Source organism: Mesocricetus auratus, unplaced genomic scaffold, assembly GCF_017639785.1.
Source record: "Mesocricetus auratus isolate SY011 unplaced genomic scaffold, BCM_Maur_2.0 Super-Scaffold_100029, whole genome shotgun sequence".
In the NCBI taxonomy this organism is placed as follows: Eukaryota; Metazoa; Chordata; class Mammalia; order Rodentia; family Cricetidae; genus Mesocricetus; species Mesocricetus auratus.
In genome coordinates this window covers 14,467,266-14,485,955 of record NW_024429210.1, presented here as the reverse complement: position 1 = coordinate 14,485,955, position 18,690 = coordinate 14,467,266, and the positions used below count along the sequence as shown (strand labels likewise).

Genomic DNA, 18,690 nt, shown 5'->3' with positions numbered 1-18,690 from the left:
ACAAGAAAAGTAACCCCAGCCAGTCAGCCTGCATCTTTGGGAACTCCAGTCAACTAGTGTAAATAGAGCAGGCACACAGTGTGAGCACTTGTGCTGTCTAGGAACAGATGAAGTAAGAGCAGACACACAGTGTAAGTTCCTGGAGTTGTCTTGGGGATCAATGGAGATATTGTTCCTTAAATGAAGGAGATCCTTTGAAATAAGAGAACATGGTGACTTTGAGATATGTGTTCAGAGCAAATGAGGGAAACTGTTTATGTATTTGACAGAGGCCTGTAGCTGTGGGAACTCTCCAGGATAATGCCTCAGTTAGCGGCACCTACATACATATGGCAGAAGGTGCCAGTGACATAGATTGGGAAACACTAGAAATGAGGAAGACGTGGGTGTGGAGGAAAGAGAGATTTTAATTCTAGACATCTTAAATTTAAAATGCAAGTGAGAGATCCAACAGAAGATGTAGACAGTCGACAGTTGGACATGCGGACCTAGGACTTACAAAAGAAGTGATAACTAGAGATAAATATTTGGGATCCATTGCCTATAGTTGATGCTTAAAATCACTGAGATTAAAATAAATTCTCTTTAGAAGAGAATATCAGATAGAAATAGTTATATATGTCTTAGGGAAGCAAAAATCGGACCAGGTAGAGAGAGCGGGCAAACCAAGAAGGCCAAAGGAGTGAACAGAGCATCAAAGGAGATTCATCAGAATGTGGCATCAGATCATCAAAAGAATGGGCCTTTCAAGGAAAGCTCAACTTGAACAAAAGTTACTAAGCAGGAATAAAAGGAGAGGTGATTGGTTCATTAGAAGCAGTATTGTGAGGTCACTGGTGACTTCTACAAGAGGAGGTAGAATGGTAGAGAAGATGTGTGGATGTGTGTTGAAAGGTGTGTGCAGACCTTTGTCTGGTGTGGATGTTGAAGCTGATTTAAAGCAGGGACTGGAGTGTTGTGTTGTTATGAACAATATTTTAAACCTGGAAACCATTGATGCTAACTTGAAACACGGTGGAAAGAACCTGGTGGGAGGGAGATGTTGAACTTCCAACATAAAAAAGAAGACAGGAGAAATGAAGCTCAGAACACATGAGGGAACATGATTCCACTGACCTTCCACAGGTAAGATGATAAGAACAGGTATGAGAGGGGAAAATGCAAGAAGGTTTCTTCATTGGCTTCAGTTCCCTCTGGGGAAATGCAGATTTCAACCACAATGAGAAAGCTTACCCCATCTATTCCATGGGCAGAGAGGAAAGAGGTGAAGAGCATGCTGGGAATGCAAGCCTGAAGATGCAGGCATTCTTGCACACTGCTGGAGGGGGTGTAAATTGGTGCGAACTCTGTAGAGAGAGATCCAACAACATCTATTCAACAGCAAATGATGCCCAATTTGACGTTTGTAAATTTACCTTACAAATATAACAACACATATGCACAATGGCATAGCTATAAACCTAATCATTATTGCACAATTAATAATAATAAGACACTGAAACATACCACAATTAGTGGACTGGCTAAATAAATTCATGTACAACTAGTGTAATGGAACTATATTGAAAAGAGTGGCAATATTCAACGTACTAGAATGGGTTCATCTATGATACAAGTATAATTAAGTAAAAACTAAAAGCAAATTGATACCACATATGTAACAGTAAAGAGACCAGGGAACACGATATATGCATGTTTGTTTTCATATTGTTGTCTCTGGAAATGAATACAGTAAGCACTTAGGTGGCTGGTTAGAAAGGGAGCTAGGAGTTTGCCAAATGAGGCAAGAATGATGATTCTCAGATCCTTTCAAGTTTGAATGATTTCATTGTGTAGTTTGGTTTAAAATCAATAATATTATGTTAAAGTTGGAGGGGGAAAACTTTCCATTGTATGTTATAGGCTATGGCATGATAAAAGTTTGATGGTGATACTATTTGATCATATGATAATGCTCTCTCCCCCACCCTTGTCCCTCACCTTTGTAACAACAGGTATGAAGACAGTAGGTTGCTACACTCCTCTAAGATACAACTCACTGGCAAGTGAAGAGAAAGGAGGTGAGTATGTTTTTATGAATTTTGCATATATTAAGATAGGTGTGTGAGATATAAGCAGCGACAAGAATGAAGGAAAGGAGTGGCAGACACAAGGCAATATGAGGCTTGAAGAGTTTCGTGTGGATCATGGACAGGTGTCCTCTGAGCAAAGGTTAAGCTTTCTGTGCCCTGAGTAAGGAAAGAATATTTTGTTCAGCTAGAGAATGTGGGTGATAGGAAGTAATTACATCAAAAATAACACAAGTAGAGGACTTAGGAGCTGACTCAGTGAGTAGAGAGAGGTGTTTGTTCTATAAGCTTTGTGACTTGAATTGGATCCCCTGACTTGTGTCAGGTGGAAAGAGAGAACTGACTGTACAAAGTTGTTCTCTGATGTCGCACCTGCCTGCACAGCCTGCATCCGAGAATGTAGTGAGGTGTTCGGGAGAGATGACACAGAGACCGGTCGGTTGCTTTAAGAAAACTTTATGCTCCCCAAGTCGGCTTAGGAGAGCTCCCCAAGAAAAAAATGCTTCCCTTTTTAAGGACTTCTGCCATCCATCTACATACAATTCTCCAACGCTCTCACACACCTCTCACAGCTCTCCCAGACTTCTCACCTTCCTGGTTGTGGTTTAATCTCCCGCCCCAGAATGGGGAGAAACTGCAGGGAGCAGGAAGAAGCATCTAGCCGTAGGGGGTGTCAAAGTCATGGTGTTTCAGTGAGCAAGCCCTTATCTGAGCCCTATCAAGAGCTTTATAGCACTGAATTGTTTTCAGTAAACATTATCTCGCAGCTGCCTACTCCCAGGCTGATGGAGGGGTGGGTTTCCGGCCAGGGTCTGTGATCCCCACACTCTGACCTTCACACACACAGAAGTCCCTCACCTGTCACACAAACAAAATAAAAATACTAAATATTCTTAAAAAGAATAACACCTGCAGAGAGAGGAGAACTGGAAGAACAATTGGGCCATAAGGATGTCACCCAGGAAGGCATGCAGGATGCAAAAGGACTAATTATATTAATTTTTACTTCTAATGATACGTATATTCATGTGTAGGAATGGAGAATATGCACACATCAGTGCAGGTGCCTGAAGAGTCCACAAGAGAGCATCGGGTTCCCTGGAGCTAGAGTTACAGGCAGTAGTGAGCTGTCCCATGTGAGTGCTGGGAATCAAATTCAGGTCCTGTGAAAGAGGACTACCGGCTTGTAATGACTCAGGCATCTCTTCAGCCCTAATAGGTTCTCCTGAGGATGCTGAGGACACTTGAGTGGATTGATATCACAGGCAGGGTGTTATCTTCAGACACCAGAGCACAGACTCTGAAGGGAATGCTGAGAAGGCTTTGTTCTTGGGATGAGTAGAGTCCAGGAGCTCAAGTTGAAGATGGGAAAGTGATCTTTTATCATACAAACAAATATTGGCAATGCTCTAGCCGTGATAATTTCTTTTTTAAAAATGATTGTGTGTGTGTGTGTGTGTGTGTGTGTGTGTGTGTGTGTGTGTGTGTGTTCATATGATCAGAAGATGGTGTCAGGTCCCTTGGAACTACGGAACTACAGTCTATTCCTCTGCAAGAGCAGCAAGTTCACTTAAACTTTGAGCCATCTATCCAGCCCTAACAATATTTTATTATTATTATTAAAATCATTGGCCTTTGCTTATGAAAAATACCCAGAAGGGACTCTCATGAGCACATTGTCTTGATAACCACTTTCTAATCCACAATTCTAAGGCTATGATAATCCTGAAAGCCCGAAGGCACAGGCTTTCAGTGGCTCTAGATAACCCACAGAATACAGCCTAATATGGCAAGCAGGCCTTCTCCCTAGGCCCATTCTTCCCCATCCAGGCTCAAAAGCTCTAAACACCCGATTATGTCCAGCATATCCACTTATGCATGCTCTAAACTTATCCTCGCAGGAGAAAAGATATTCTAAACACTGTGCCCATCCCCATGACTCTAAGACAATCAGTGTGGACCCCAGGGAATTGAGCATTCCCCCAGGAGAGCAATCCTGAGTAAGGAAAAGGCCGTGCCCATGATGCTGGCCATAGGAAAAGATGTCATACAGTTCTGACAACTTGCCAGACCACCTTGTAGAAGAGACTGGAGCCCAAACAATGATGGGTCAGTAGTGGGTACAGTAACATTTTGACCAGGAAGGCTTAGCTATGTCCTCAGCAAAGATGAACCTGGGTCTCACTGAACCTCTTTATTTGTTCCTTCTCCTCATGTGGCCATGTTTATTAAATCTCTTTTCTCTTCACTCTTACCTGTGAAAAGTGAAAGAGAAAAACAAAATTTAATTGACCTGTGTAGGACTGTGGCCCAGAGCCCTAACAATTCCTATAACACCATCACATTTTTACACATGGCCTTTGCTTATTTGAAATAATCTTCCTTTCTTCTACCTCAAGTTCAAGTCCAACTTTCCCCTGCAGCACCATCTGTCCAGCAGCTTACAAAGCCCAAGAACACAGGAACTAGCCCAGTTTCCAAAAGGGGTGCCAGAAACCAAGGGCGCACACTCTCCTCACTCATTCATGTTGAAATAAAATCAAGCACTGAACTCTGGTCTCCCCAGGGACCTGTACACAAGAGAAGGGCTCTCCATTTTTTAAGGCTCTTAAAGATCAAGTTTAAACCATTTCCTGGCCAGTTCTTCATGTCTCTAGCCAGGTTCCACTCCTCTGGAAGTCTCAAATGTAGTTTCTTTATTAATAATTCCTCCCAACTTTGATGTCTTCATTTTTGAGTTCCAGAACAGAGTGTGTTTTTTTTTTAAGGAAATGGGAAAAGGCGTGCTCAAGGGGGGTATTATGGTATAGAGAGAAGAGCTGTAGCTTTCACAAACGCATCTGGATGAATGAGACTAACTTCCTATGACTAATGTCCCCCAAACACTAAGCTAATGATTAAATTAAAAAATGCAAATCCCCAAGATGTCATATGCTGCTGGGCGAACTGATGGAAAGGAACCTTGCAAACAGTCCCACATTGTGCGGGGAGCCGAGAGGAGGTATGAATCAAAACAACAGAGAGCCATACGGTGCTGGCAATGGCCAGCAACAAAAGAACTGCAACTCAGAGGACAGAGAAAACTCAAAAGCATCAGTGAGTGCCAACCCCTCCACCCCCAGTTCTGACAGCTCTCTGGAAATTCTGAAGTGGTGGAGGACAGAACACAGAGCAAATCTGCAGCCATCGCCCATGCAGCTCTGCTCGGAAAGCAACATGACAGGTGGTTATCCTTAGCAGAGACTGGGCCAGGTCTCTGCATTCATGTCCTTAAGAAATTGGACCAGACCTCCTAAACTGTAAGGAAGCTGATGATGGCAGGTGCCCCAGAATGACTGAGGGACTCAGGAGGAGCCTTCTGCATCGTGATGACAAGGGTGACTCCAGAAGTTCTGTTTGGGTGGTGCAGGACAATTAGCTTCCTCATGTCATCTTGGGCTCTAGAGCAAACTGCCTTGGAGCAAATACTTACTGTCCTCCATCCGCATCAGTGTGTCTTTAACTAGACAGCAAGAATCCGCAATCTGGAGTCTAGGGATTTCTAGATGTTCCAAGGAGCCTCTTACATTGTACACAGTACCTTCCAGGTGTGGTATGGGCACTTTAGGAAAAGAGGAGCCATTGATGTTACTTAATTTTCAAACAGATCTATTGCCTAAAATTAGTTTAAAGCCATCGATCTGCCTGCTTCATGTAACAATAAAAAAAAGGTAGTCTCAGTTACACAGAATATGACATTATGCTTTCCAGATGTGTGAAGAACTTGGAGGGGACACCATCAGAATCTGGTGCCTGGATGCAGAAATGCCCACTCTACAGCCTCTCCTTCACAGAGTGAAAGAGATACGATACGCATTCTTCTCCGAGGGCATAGAACTTGATCAGAACTGGCTAGAAAGAAAGGCTCTTTAATGTGGTCTTATTTCTAGTGTGATTAATGAATGAAATGCCCAGACGTACCCAGAAGTCATCCTCATTACTTTACAAACAATATTAGATTACAGGAGACATCACAAACCAACAACTGTCATTCAACGCACATACATCTTTGTAGTCTATTATATGTTATTAATGTAGTCATGCAAACTAAGAAGAGACCACAGAACCTTCCCTGTTATGGTGCTGAAGAGGAAAACAAGACCCAGGGTCACAGACCTCCAGAGAAGTAGGCAAGGGTTTGAAACGAGGGGAGACTGGGCCCAAAGGACAACCTGGCATTTGTTTTAGATGGGCACAGCTTATGCCCTCCCTGCCGTACCCATGCACTTGCTCTGGACAAGCTCTACTGCGTGTGGCAATTAGTCAGTGTTGAAGCATGTGTGTGTGGTAGCCTGGACCTAATGCCTTGTCCTTCATGACTAAGTCCATGAGGCAGGTGTGGGTGAGCTGGCCACACAGTCATCTCCCAATCCCCCAACAGTGGAGAGCAGAGCTTCTCCCATGAGGTGTAGACATCTACAATGTCTGCTCCTGTTCTCCTTTGCCATCTAGGACTCGAGTTAAAACGGTGAGTCTTGGGGTCTTCCCAGGAAGGAGGCGAGCATCAGATGTCTCAACAGAGGCCTGTGTTGATCCTGCTGCCAGGGTGCTCATCCAGGGTGACAGTTTGGAAGAATGTGGGTCAATTGTTTGTGGACACTCTCCTGATTTTGCTGTCCCTGCTATGTCTCTTGACCAGATTTGGGTTACAGGACTGAGACAGGAATTCCTCCATACATAGCAGCAGGGGGCTTTGCTTTGTTTGTAATGCCCCAGCTGTGCATTAGGACCAGGAGGTGGAACCCTGCATACCAGAATCACACCGTGCCAGACTTCTAGCTCACCATGAAGAAACAAAAGTATCCTGGATCCAAATCCTTAGTTGGCTCCACCAACTCCTTGGCTCTCCTCTTTTGAACAGTAGGGGACTCAGGTCTCTTCCAGTCTTTTTGAGGCTGCCCATCACAGACGCACTGCATGCAGGCTGGTTGGTGACAGAAGACACAGAGGAGCCGATGTGGTCTGGGAGCCACAGCCAGGCCTTGCATCCTGAGGATTTGATGGGGGTGACATGGGAGCAAAAGGCCATCTTGCTCCTGTCTTTTTCCAATTCAAATCCAGAAAGTAAAAGGGTCTGCAGGATGACCCTCGGCAGGGATGGACATACACACTCATCTGGGTGACTTGCTGCCAACCACAGGTCATCCAATCAGTCGCAGACTTCTTCCTAAATGTTCTGCCCAATCCATTATTCATCCAGTAGCATCAGCAGAGGGGCAGAGGGGGCCCGGCTGGAACCACCAGAAGAAACTAGCCCTAGGCAAGACTGGAGAGTCCAAATGGCTTGTTTTCTGTGACCTCTGCTCTTTCAGAATACTTTCTCCCTTTTCAAAACTAATTTCCTCCCTGGGGCCTCAGGCTCCCAAGCCCTTCTGAGTGGAACTGCTTCAGTCACGCTAACATGGTAGATGCTTTCTGCATATTCAGGGCAGTAAGCACAGCTTTTCACATGTTCTTCCTATGGTGCAATTATTATCTAAAATAGCAGAGAATGGGTTCATGCACAATTACAGTAGAGGAGGCATGGGGGAGTGCCTGGGGTCTTTTAAATACCCCTCAAATAATTCCAAGAACCCCACCCACCACTGAGCAGATGATTCTGCAGCGTACTAACAGGAAGTTCTCCCTCAGAGCTGCTGCTCACCCCAGAAATCCCAAGTCCAGAGGTGTTTTCGGAGGGTTAAAAGGGGCACCAGACTAAGCAGCAGAGTCTACTCTGCCACTTCATCTTTGGGCCTCAGTTTCTTCATTAAGATAAGGACAAAGTGTGACTTGGTGAAAGATAATTAGGCCAGCACATTGGAAGCCCAGATTTGATTTCCAACACTGTAAAACAATAGGAAAAACAAAATAAGAGATAGATAGATAGACAGACAGACAGACGGATAGATAAAAAGAGGGCAGGCCTGCTAGTTGGCCACAAAAGCCTTCTCAATGACTGAGTCTTCTCAGACTGACTATGATTGAGGCATTAAAAAAGCTGAGGATGGGAAGTGGAACTGCCTTAAAGCTTTTTAAATTACATTTATCTACTTTTTACAGAGGGAGTTCGCATGCTTTGGCTAAGTGTGGAAACCCTCAAAGCCCAGCGATCTTGTCTCTGTGCCAAAGGAGCTGGGGTTAGAGGCATGCAAAGTATGCCTGACTTGTTATGTGAGTGCTGGCATCTGAACTCCAGTCCTCATGATTGATCAGCAAGTGCCGCTAACCACTGTGCCACCTCTCCAGCCTAGCTTGAAGTTAAGGGGAAAATAACTTGCAGTGTTTATTGCAAGCACTGTCAATGCACGTAACTTGTAGTGTGCATTTTGAATACCACGCCCATGTAATAGATAAGCAGCAGACTGAGGTTCAGTCTGCTTCCTTGGAATGCTACAAAGTAGGGATCTTACCACAAAAGGTGTGATTGTTCACCTTTTAAAAAACCACACCATCCTGTCTCTCAGCATCAAAAGAAATTGCCAGAGAGTAGCAAGATGGGCTGAGAGAAGCCAAGCACCACAGCATGCCGATGAGGAGGGTGGTCCCGCTCTCCCAACTGAGGCTCATGGGCAAGAGAGGAGATGATGGCAAGAGATCTGAGCAGAGGGGCCGAGCCCGGTCTGTCTGCTCTGTGCAATTAGCTCCCTTGCTGACAGTTTAAGTTCCTGAAAGCCGTGGATGGGTGTCTGGGAGCAGAGCTACAAACACAGGAGTCTCAAGCCAGCTCTGCAGCCTGTGCTGAAAGACCCGCGCCCAGCAGGCACTTGTAAACCAGCCTTTTCTGGGCATCCACTGTGGGGCCCAGTCACCTAGAACTTGCTCTTCCGGAACTCGTCTGGATTCTTTCACTCTTGGCACTCTCTAGACTCCACCACACCCCACACAGACTCACCAGTCTCCATAAAGACCATCATGAAAGTCATCCAGCTGGTAAGCAAAGACACATGTGGTCGTGAGTTGTGCATGTTCATGGGACTTTGCTAGAGACAGACAGACAGACAGACAGACAGAGAGCTGACTTTTAAATAGCCTGGAAGCTGGTTTAAAACTTCCAATTTAGATAAATGCAGATACTACCATGGCTTTAGGAGTCTCTGTCAGTATCTTAAAGTCAGTGTTTTTGCCCTGCCTAACTTTGCAGTCCCCCCCCGGCCCCCCTTCTGGTTACAGTCTGGTATAAAAGTGTCAGTTTGTTATGTGGGCGGGTAATGGTATGCTTTTAATTAAGGAGGTAGAGACTAAATTAAACCACATCAAGTGGCTAGTGTTTCTTTAATTTCAGATTGCGAATCCCTTACCCTGAGCACCAGGAGCTGGGCTACATCACTATTCCCCTTTAATGGCTATGGCTGAGAAGTCCATCTCCTGAGCAGCTTCATAATTGATTAAACACAACTGTGGACTCCCAAGATCAGGAAGTGCAATTTTGCTGGTGTCGCTTCAAGTCTAAAATACCTCCAGGGTAATTATGGGCTGAGAAGCAACGCACACGCTTTGAAGTAAGGGAAGAAAAGACGACCCGGGCACCCAGAGGGTCTGCCTGCTCCTTTGTCCTTCATGGCAAAACCTTGAAAGCCTTTGGGGAAGGTGGCTGTGTCTGGGACAGGGGGAGGGTCCCAGGATCTGGGGCCCCTCTCTGGCTGCAGATGTTCCAAAGAGAGCCATATCCCCACCACAGAAAGCTGAAAGGGTCACCATGGTACCCCCTAAGAAAGGCCATCATTGTCTGATTGCTGCAGACTTCATGCAGCTCTGATTCCCTTTGCTTTGGGACAGTGTGCCCAGCTGGCTGCCACTTCAGTTGTCCACTCCACTCGAGGAAGGGCGATGTGACTCTGTCTGCTCATCTGAATTATTTACCTCCGCAGCAATTATCAGATGCCATAAGCCGCACTCTAAAGGCCTCTTTGCAGTTCACGCAGCGAGGATATAAACCTCATTCAGAAGTGAAGAGAGTGGGAGACTATTTCTTATTTTTTAATTAATAATAGGTTAGAAATAAAAACCATGATTAGGGGCAGTACATAATGGGAATGCAAGAGCTGCACTCCTCAGAGGCCCATGGCAAGAAATGTTAATGAGTGGAATTGGAAGTTCCTCATAGTCAACCTGGAGACAACTAATGGTTTCCAAGTGGAAACGTGAAGAGTTATTAAATGTTGTATATTTATTGCACTAATAACCAGATTGCCAGAGGTGAGGAGAGATGCAAATATGGGTCCAAATCCTGTTGAACCATTGGCTGTAGAAATGCAAGAGATTCACTAGGGGGAAGTTACCGCACACAAACATTTGCCAGTGCCACTGTGATGAATAGTTTGTGGATTAGGACAGTCACTGCTCCAATCCCACAAAAACCCATTTCAGCAGAGGATAGAATCGTAACTTAATTTTTTACTGGGAGTTGGAGAGAGATGAGGGTAATATTTCTGGCAGCTATCATTTTGCATAGTCTGGCATTTTGTTTTGTTAGACATATAAACCTTTTTCCATTGCCCAAGTTTGCCAACTCTCTCTCGGGCAGAGGTATAAACCACCTTAAACCCTGGCGTGCAGAGCGGAGCACTTTCTATCGAAGAGGACCTCTCCTCACCCCACCCCCACACACTGCAAAGTTCTTCTTGTTAAGTCTTGTTAAGACTTCCCAGGAAGAACAACTGACTAAACTGGGAGAAAACCTCATAGATCAAAACAAGTGTGCACCCTAGAGACACAGGCTCAGAATTTTCTGTTTGCCATTTTGCTGTTGGGTCAAACTGGCAAAGCTGTTGATCTCTTGGAACCCTAACTTACTGACCTGCAAAAGGATTGGCCAGATTCACACTAGGTTATTACAAGGGCCTACTACAGGGGACACTGGCTAAGGACTTCAGTGCTTTCTGAGGGGGCAGATATGTTTATATCTTCTCACAGCAATGAAAGGGAAGCATGAGTTAGGTCCAGAGCTCCAAGAAAGTAGGAAATAGGATGCTCCTCTTCCTGGGTCTATTTGTCAGTGACTAAGGCCTCCCTGAAGAAACTTCCCAGCTTTGGGAAAGGCTGCCTGGGATGGTTCTCCAGAAGAGTAGCAGTTCCTACCTGATGGCAACGAAGTGCCTGGTGATGCACCAAAGTGATGCGAGGCAGTTAGCATCTGAGCCGAGTACCCACATCATTGTAGCGTATTTAGACCAGAACCACTCTCAATGCCCATGCTTGTACTGTCTCCCTTGAAGTAAATCTTCCTCCAGTAATCTTTCAATCAAGTATGGAGAGACAGACATTTTCCCTGGACTCACACCAGCTGTGTCATAGTGAGTTTGTGTTGTAGGACCTCAGCATAGAAGGTCCTACGAAAAAGATTCATAAAGGACGGGAGGTTTCTCCCAGCCCATGGCTGAGACAAACCTCTCATTGATTGGAAGCAAGAGAACAAAAGCAAGACACGAAGTAGTTCCTAATGCTGGCATCACTGGTGAGGAAAATGGAGAGCAGAGGAGGACGCACTGAAAGCAAGATTTGCTCAAGGAGACAGACTACAGAAAGCACAAGCCAACAGCAACGAGGCATTACTCTCCCACTCCCACGGACAACCCCCCTCTAAAGTGTCACTCCTGCCATCAAGAGCCCTACATGAAGTGATGGTGGGGGCCTCCTTGGAAAGTAGTCACAAATAATATAATTATCATTTAGAGCCACAATACTTGAAATAGATTAGAACTTTCCAATTGCAGTATCCTTAGAGAGCATCTAGACTAAATCATTGTTTTACTAGTAAGGAAATGAAGACATCAGGGGCTAGTCAACTCAAGCCACAGCAAAGTCGAAGCTAGAGACAACATCTCTCCTAATGTAATGTTCTTTTTGTTGTTCCAGGGTAAATATGGAAACATAGGACTGCCTTTTTACTTTAGAAATAATGTTTTGAGAACTTCCATTAGCACTGCCTCTACATTGCTTCCATTCCCTCTCTCCTTCCAGCTCCTCCCGTTTCCCCTACTTCCCCCCCAAATTTATGATACCCTCTTTAATTATCATTGCTATATAAATGTATGTGTGTTTTACTAATCACACATACATTTTGTTTTGAGATACTGTATCTGTGTGTGCCTTAAGCTGGCCTCTTGTTTTTACTGCCCGAACCTGCCAAACATTAAGAATATAGGTGTAGGTCACCATGCGTAATACAAATACAAGACTGTAAGTCCTAAAGATAGAATATTTCAGCCCTATTGGCATGCAGGACAAATCTTGCTTGTTGCAATTTTAGTAATAAAGTTTTATTGGGACACATCAATAGTCATTGATTTGTGCTAGCAGAATTAGAATAACTGTGGCTAAGAGTACAGGACCACCAAGCCTTAATCACAACGTGAACATTCACAAAAGAGAGTATACTGACTCTGCCACAGTGTGTTAGGAGATCAGTGTTCTTGAGGACACAGCCTCAAGTGTGGATCTGTAGCTAGGGCAGCTGTTGAAATGCCTTGCAGAGTCATCTGAGGAACAGAAAGTGGTGTGGCTGTCTGGTTGCTCACATTAGGATGAGTCTACTCTGCATTTCTAAGGACAGCTGCTCCAAGGAAGAGAGGCCTGCTTCCCCACATAGGCTATTGGTTGGAGGGTCTTTTATTTAATTTGATCCTCTGTGATTGATTAGAACCCTCAAAGTTGCTGAGTCAGCCAGCTTTTCATGGCTGTAACAAACACCTGAAGCCATCAACTTAGAAAAGTAAAATAACTATTCTGTCCTACAGTTTCTACGCCTCAGTCTATGGTCAGCCAGGCCATGCCTTGGAGCCTGTTGGTGAGGTACCACACGATGGCACAGGATACGGCAATATAACCAAGTAGTTGTTTACCATGTAGCAGCAAAGTGAAAGAGAGGAGAGAGACCGGGGCCAACAGCCCCTTCAGAAACATGACAGAGACTTCCCATAGGCTCCATTTCCCAAAGTCTAATTCGGGAACTAAGCCTGTATCACACGGACCTTTGGAGACCACTCTAGACCCAAACCATTCCCTTCCTTCCTCCCGCTGCTTTTCTCCCAGTCATCTGTGAAATACCACTTAGACAAATATATAAGTATGTAAAGGTCCCTTGCTTCAGGGCTTCCAGGACACAGGTACTCTATTTTCACTCATGGGATAATTATATGTACTTAGCAATGACTATAAATGGAATTGTTCTAATAAGAAAAACTAATGACACTCACCCTGTAGGGGTGGAATCCACCAAACCACACACTCCCAACAGTTCAGATCACTGAGCATTCCGTTTTCACAGGAATGGTTCCTACAGTGTTGCAGGGAATGCCAGAGATGCTGTTACTTCTCCAGCAGATAAAAATGACACAGAGCACTGAGAAATTATTTCATTAACGAGGTAGCTGTCAATTAGCCAATGGGGTAAGCTCAGAAGCTAAGCAAAACTAAGCCACTTGCAGAAAGCATTGAGGTTGGATTGCTACTGAGAAATATTTCATTTGTTAAGCTTAGAATACTTTTATTTTCCACATATAAAGGAAATTATTCCATGGGAATTTTGAGGATAATATTATCGGAATTAGTCATATGCTTATATGCAGTATAATTAACATGTATAAAATACAAAACAAAATATGTTGCCTACATTCACAATTTTAGAGCTAGAATGATGAACATCTTGTCAGAAGATCACTGCCTGTGTCCAGCTGAGATGTTGCTTCCAAAGGAAACCGAGCATCCATCCTCCAGCACCTCAAAAGATGAGGTCAAATGACACCTGACAGCCGTGAGTCTCAGGTGCTGTCTGCTGTCACGCCCTCAGCCACCCTCTAACAAGACAGAAGATGACGGTGAGTGGGAAACCGACACTAGAAAATGGAGAGGGTAAGAAAATATCCTGCAGTATCAGCCAGAAGGGCCCCTCTGAGACCCAAGCCTACAGCAGTAAGCAGGGGAGCCGCTCCTCCTGGCAACACTGATAGTCTGCAAAGTGCACAGCTGCTCCTCTGAAGGTGGGGCCAGAAGCCTGGCTGTCCAGCGCTTTCCTGACTCAGCCCCAGAGGTACCACCATTGAGAGGTGTTGGCCATCCAGCTAAGCAGAGGTGGCAGACATACTGATTGCCTAAAACATTGATGTATGCATATACCTCTATCGCTGGGCAGTTGAAAAAAGCAAGTTTTGAAGATGGTGCAAATGACCTTGGAAGAAACCCTGGACCATTTGCCATGTAGCTGTGGCGCCAGTCTCTCCCCAGAGTTGAGCACCGCTCAAAGGATGCTGCTAGAAAAAGTGTTCATCTGGACTGCTCATCAGACCCTTTAGCAAATCCTTCGAGAAAAACAGCAGTCTTTGTTTGTGGACAGTGCGGTTGTCTTTGGGAATGAATGAAGAAGTTTCAGAAACATGCCTAGCTCACAAGGCCAGCATTCAGCTGAGGATCACCACATAGCATTCAAACAAGGTGAGGGCCCAAGCAGGAGTCTACTTTCCCTGATTGTCTCCTGTCCTGTCTCTGAACACGGTAGGAAAGGACACACCCTCCGTGGAGCCTTGAGCAGTGTCTGTGAACGCAAAAACACCAGTGACCACACTGAGATGTTCCTGGACCTAAGACAATACTACTTCAAAGACTTCAACACTGCAGTTCATGTGCGAAGACGGGACTACCAGGCAGGGTCTCTAACAGCACGGCCAGAGGTGTGCACCTCTGGGAACACAAACATCTGCGGAGGTCAGGGTACTTCTCCCAAGGCCTTGTTTTTCATCAGAGGTCAGAAAGTGACAGCCTGAGGGGACAAATCTGTCCCAGCAGACTACCATGTTTCATAAATGAAACTTTATTGCGGCCCGGCCACACCTCTTTGTTTAAATGTGGACCTCCTCTGCTTTCACCCCACAATGGCAGCATTGAGCAACTGCCACCCAGAACTCGTTGCCAGCAAAGCCTAAAATATTTACTTCTGACCCTTTATAGGAAAAGCTTTGCAAACCTGCCCTTTCTGTTTATGTCTGTTTGAGGGACTAGTTAAAATGGGAACTTACAATGAATTGTCTTTTCTCTCTAATCTTCCTCAATCGCATTTGAATTCTTTTGTCTCTAACAAAAGGTGATGACATGGAATGTGCTGTATCATTGTGCCCATCTCCTGGCACTGTGGTAATACATTATCATAAACTGTGTAGCTTACAACTCACAGTTTCAGAGAAGTTCAGCCAACCAACGTCAGCGTGCCCGCAATGCGGTTCGCTACCCTCCCCCACTGCTGTGATAAAAACACCTAAGAAAAGCAACCTAAGGGAAGAGAGGTCCGCTTAGCTTACAGCACAGAGAACACAGTTCATCCTGGTGGGAGGACAGGCTAGCTGTGGCTGCGAGGACAAAGGCTTGCCACACTGCGGGAAGCAGAGAGCTTATGCTAAAACAGGCTGGAGTAGCCCTCAGGACCCACCTCAGGATGGCCTACTTCCTCTAGCTAAGTCTCACTTCCTAAAGGTGCCAAAGCCTCTACAAATAGTGCCACCAGCTGGGGACCAAGTGTTCAAATACATGAACCTACAGGGAATATTTCATTTAAATCGTACTGTAGAGCACTCTCTCTCTGAAGTTCTTGAGAGAATTTCATTTGCCTTTTTCAGCTTCTGAAAGCCAGAAATCCTTGGCATGGCATGTCTTGTATACCCATCACTCCAATTTCTGACTCCATCTTCATTTATCTCTCTGTGTCAGTGCCTCTGGATCCAAACTTCTCTCTGATTCTGTGACATCATCTTAACTAGGTCATGTCTTCAAAGACCCTGTCTGCAATTAAGGTTATATGCACAGTTTCTGAGTGAACTTGAATCGGGGTGTGTGTGTGCTTGCACACATGCACATGTGTGTTTGGGGGGGGGGCATTGATAAACCCTAGGCAATTCATTACTTGGTACTAAATATATTGTATTGCTTTACCCACCATGATATATTCTGATCAATTTTCAAGCCAATTTACTCACTTTCCCTCCACAGTGGTCTTGGGGTGTTGTCAGCCTGTCCCACCTACTCATGCCTGCTTTCCTCTACTTTGGAACATCTCTCTTTCCAACCATCCAATGTCTTCTCTTCACTGTCACTTAAAAACTCCTGTCTGTGAGCCCATCCCTGGCATTCCTTTTTGTTTTCCATATTTTAGCTGCAAAGAGCTTCTGGCCACAGTGGCTTCCTCTGGTTTATCTTGTAGACAAGACACAAAAACCTAGTGTATTCTTGCTATGAACGTAGCCACTGTCTAACAAAGAACAACAAAGCTGAAACAATTCTCCACTGTTCCCTTTCCTCCTGTGATTTTAGAGTCGTAATTATTTATTTTGCATTTTAATAGTACTTGCCTTTGTGCAGTGCTATCAAGAAGTCATGAATGTTAAGGGAAATCCCTATCTACCAACAGACAGCCTCAGCCCCACCATTGACAGGTGAGGCACAGGACTCTCCAGCCAGCTGCAAATTTACACAAACAACAGATCATTTTGTAGAATAACTATATTGTACTCAGTACTTACGACATAGTTATACTAAAAATATTTGTTGTTTATCTGAAATTCAGAATAATCTGTGTGTCACATAGTTTTATTTGCTTACGTCTGGTAATCATAAGTAACGGTCATTTACTACTTAAAGGTACAGTGAACCTCACTAAATACTAAAGACATTCTCTTCCCTTCTCCTACTGTCAATACCTCTGAGAAGTTTTTTCTAAGGCCATTTGATAGCAAATAACACTGAAGCATGTATCTTTTTTCCTTCTGTATCAAGAGATTTCTCTAAGAATTCTGCAAATCTAGTGTTCTGGTGCTAGTCTGAGACTCTCAACATTCCATAGTCACATGGCCTTGAACAAGCCGTTTCATCTGTCCATCTGCACTTGGGGACATCCATCTGTAAACAAGAACAAAACGGGTTCTGGCGAGGAGTAAATTTCAGATAAAAAACATAGCACTTTGCATACAGCAATCGCCGGACACAGTTCCATGGCTTAGAGTTATCACTGGTCGTTGTGACTGACTGCATACAGTCAGGGGTACATTCTGCCAGGACATCAGATTGTCAAAGGAATCAAGTGTAGACTTTCACCACACTCTCCAGGTAAAGTTCTACCGCTCTACCTGATCAAGGCAAACCTGAACGGACATGTTTACTTTGCGATTTAACTATGTGTCCTACCACATTCTACAAATGTTTTAAGCCAAAGTTGGGGCTGACCTCTGATTATAAATCTACAGATCTAACCCTGAGAAAGACAATAAATGGCATGACCCTTTCCAAGCCAGAGCTTCTAGCAGGTGAGCACACAGGTATGTTTTATATGGGTCATTGGAGTGGCCTTGGAAAAAACAGGTGGGACCAGAGCCCAGTTTCGTGTGCGCGCGTGTGTGTGTGTGTGTGTGTGTGTGTGTGTATACATATGTGTATATTATGTATATTTGCAACATAATATGGAAGATGTTGAGAAACACTATTCTAGCCTCCAGGGGAAGCTCAGGACTTAGGTGCCTTTATTCTAAAAATGCACTCTTTCACGGGGATAAAGAGGTCTAAAATGGAGCATAACAAATGGAGTCTTTAGTGGTGTGTGACTGAAGCCTCTCTTGCAGGAACAGCCTATGAGGAACAGAGAGGAGTGTGACCAACACTAGACGGGAGTAAACCTTGCTCAATAGCTACCAGCCAGGTTCTTCTCACCCTATTGACTTAAAGTTGAGGCCACAGGGAAAGTGGCGTAGACTCGGCCAGTGGCATCTGAGTACTGCCCTTCAGTTGGAGACTTGCCTTTCCATCATGCAGGGTGTCCATTTTCAGTAATGAAGGTAAGATCCAGGTGGGCCAGTATCTTTCTTAAGTCTCTCAGGAGATACAGAACTTGCATCATCTACAGAAGGTGCTCCAGTGCATAAAACTTCTCTATCTACCCCATGGCTTCAAGACTCTTTCTTAATCCCAGAGGGGCATCAAAAATATTCTAATGATATACCTCAATCAAACAGACAAAAAGTATGGTCATTGTTTTCCTGTGGATTGCTTGATTGTTGGAATAAAATAAACGTTAGGTAGCTTAGGTTGGACTTAGGCTAGGGCTCAGGTGCCCATCATGAAGACCTGGTTTTACATTACCTATGAGGAAGATCCGATCTTGTACATTTACCAGCTCCTGGAAGACTACATTGACGGTAACCTCCACACCCATAACTGAGGAGCTATTGATATACTGGTAGATTTGGAGGGAGGGGGAATGGGATTTCTTTAAGGGTGTAGTATGTGGACCAAACTCCTATGGATGACCCCCACCCATGAATATATGAACCACACAAATTGAACTTGGTGTAGACTGCACATGGGCCTGGCTTGTTTTTCCTTATCTTTTAAAATCTACTATAATTTGTACTGAGAAGTACAGTGTGCTGGCAAGATTTCTCCAATTGTCTAAACATATTATTTTGGATATGGAGTGCAGAGCGATGTGGATGGTGGGTATTTACTGTCCCCAGACTCTAATCTCAACAATTAGACAATGATAAGGCATGCCAGTATAATGCTGTTGGTTGAGGGAAGAAAGCATAGGTTTAAGGCTCAAACAATTCTCTAGATAAAACCCAACATG

General features: G+C 44.5%; 1 long non-coding RNA gene across 2 annotated transcripts; it reads left to right on the top strand.

The window, feature by feature from the left end:
• Nucleotides 1–887: 887 nt before the first annotated feature.
• On the top strand, nt 888–18,341 carry LOC121134673. Of its 2 annotated transcripts, none has more exons than XR_005871790.1 (3): nt 888–1,125; nt 1,995–2,060; nt 17,687–18,341. It is a non-coding gene; the product is annotated as an uncharacterized LOC121134673 (long non-coding RNA). The 2 variants fall into 2 exon arrangements; XR_005871789.1 differs by lacking the exon at nt 17,687–18,341 and adding an exon at nt 5,820–6,042.
• Nucleotides 18,342–18,690: the final 349 nt, after the last annotated feature.